The sequence below is a fragment of the Juglans microcarpa x Juglans regia genome, chromosome 2S (genome assembly GCF_004785595.1).
Source record: "Juglans microcarpa x Juglans regia isolate MS1-56 chromosome 2S, Jm3101_v1.0, whole genome shotgun sequence".
In the NCBI taxonomy this organism is placed as follows: Eukaryota; Viridiplantae; Streptophyta; class Magnoliopsida; order Fagales; family Juglandaceae; genus Juglans; species Juglans microcarpa x Juglans regia.
The window spans coordinates 30,838,184-30,840,490 of record NC_054597.1 but is presented as its reverse complement, the minus strand read 5'-3'; the positions used below and the strand labels follow the sequence as shown (position 1 = coordinate 30,840,490).

General features: G+C 38.7%; 1 long non-coding RNA gene across 1 annotated transcript; it reads right to left on the bottom strand.

Moving 5' to 3' along the window:
• Positions 1 to 1,367: 1,367 nt before the first annotated feature.
• Positions 1,368 to 2,026, bottom strand: LOC121253638. Its single transcript, XR_005938411.1, has 3 exons — positions 1,895 to 2,026; positions 1,753 to 1,817; positions 1,368 to 1,562 (listed from the first exon to the last, which is right to left on the bottom strand). It is a non-coding gene; the product is annotated as an uncharacterized LOC121253638 (long non-coding RNA).
• Between the last annotated feature and the right edge of the window lie 281 nt (positions 2,027 to 2,307).

The window sequence follows — 2,307 nt, the reverse complement described above, 5'->3', positions numbered from 1 at the left end:
AAATGTAGATTTGGTAGTAGAGAGATGGTATCGGTGTGGGCATACTCAGAGACAGTGCGTGCCCCACGTTTCATCAACTGGAGATCGTCTTTGAGACGAATTTCTCTGTCTTTGGAGCGATGGCTGAAGGAGTTTTCGAGAGCAAGCCAAACCTCACGTGAGGTGGAGAGACCGACAACCTCAGCCATAGCTTCTTCGCTGAGGGAGGAGAGTAACAAGCTTAGGAGGCGTTGGTCAGTTTGTTTCCACGCCAAGTGTTTGGGGTTTGGTGTCTGAGAGTTGGAGGGATGAAAACGTGGGGGAGGTTCAAGGGTGCCATCCACATGAGCTAATAACTCTTGGCTCTCAAGTAAGGGAAGTAATTGGCTTTTCCACAAGAGGTAATTGGAGGAGGAAAGCTTGATGGTGACCATGTGGATCATGGTGTTGAAGGGAAGAAGAGTGGGGTTGGGTTCGGCAGCCATGAAAAAAGGAGAAAGAAGAACTGAGGGATGCTAATCCGATGAGGCTCGTGATACCATGAGAAGATTGATAAAAACCACCACACCTCAATCGTGGTGAGTATTCTTCTATATATGCAAGATTTACATAACGTTTAATTACATAAAAAGGAAACTAGAATATGACGTATAATTGCATGAAAGGAAACTAGAATCAATCTATACAATGAATGTCCTAGAATTAAGGTAAATGATATTAAGCCTTGAATCAAGGGATTGTTTCCTTAACACATAGCTTGAACCTGAGAATGAATGTGTACTGCTGATCATGAATTATAGAAAGAAACCATGCATATATAATTAGTATCATTCAAAATAAATGTGTAAGGTTTTGCACAAGTGAGAGACACAAAACCAATAACAAGTGTCACCAAAGTGGTGCTTCCAATCATCACACCAACTTTAGCTATGCCTGCAAGAACAAACTGAATTTCATTAGCAGAATTTCATGACACCAACTTCAACTTTAGCTATACCAACACATGACAACATAACATTTGGTGCTCACAATCATCACACCAACTTCAACACAGACTCACAAATTTTCTCTGTTTCTCACATCAAACTTGAAACAGGAAACAACAAACAAATAAATATAAATGACAAACTTACAAAAAATAAAAATAAAAAAGTACAAACTCATCAACTCAAAAAAGCCAACAAATAAATACAAATGAAAAACTTAAACATTTCAAACTAAAAATTGAAAATAAGCATGATTTATGGGTAGACATAGCATAAAAACAGCAAGCAAAACAAATAACAAAAAGAATTATAAAGTTCAAATCAATTTTAACCAAAAGTTCTCAAAACCCAAATTCTCAGGTCAAACACCTTGTATATACTGCCAATATTCATTTTAAGGGCTTGTTAGCATCCACAAAATAATTGTGCATTTGGCACCGTAAATAAACTGTATAAACACCGACAAAGTACCTGTCTTGTGTAGAGTAGGTTAGCACATTTCCATTAACATCATCAAACTCTACAAACTCGGGCCATTTCAGAGACTCGGACTCAAACAAAACAAAACCAAATTATGGTTTTCCCCTCCGTATGTACCTAGCCATTTAACATGGAAAATATCAAGATAAAGGATACTCCGTACAAAATGTAGGAAAAATCCCTAAAACCCACGGACACGCACGGGTTAAAATTCATTTCACAGAAATTTCATAGAAGTGGAAATTAACTTGAAGTGAATGTGGGTGTGGGTGTGTTCGTGAGAAGCAGTGAAGGAGAAGGGCCTTACCATCGATCAGCAACTCAGAACTCCAACAATGAACACAAATGCGCAACAGCAAACCCACGAAAAATCTATAGAGGAGAGAGAAAGAGAGGGTCTACTATGAAGAGAGAGAGAGAGAGAGAGAGAGAGAGATGGAGAGAAATACCTGTAGGTTTTTTGCGCACCGTGCGAGAGACGAAGACGGATTGGGGAGAGAGGGAGGAGCAGCTGGAGTGAAATGAACAAGGGCAAAAGGCGGGTGAATTAAATTTTGGAAGAGTTTTGCAGCAAGTTATTATCACTGCAAAAAATAAACTTTCGCTGCTCAAGATGCGAATCTCATGTGGCGATTAAGAAAATGGATGCAATATTCTCATTTGCGGTGACTAAACTTCGCCAGAAATAGCCTCATAAATTTGGTACATGGCTTACAAATTTTACGGCGATTTTTAATTTGCCGCTACAGTAAAAACATTTTTGCGATGAAAAAAATCGTCACAATAGTTCAAAAATCGCCGCAATAAATGAACCGTGAATTCCAATTCAAAATGTCTTATGAATTACGTTGGAATTCAGTGG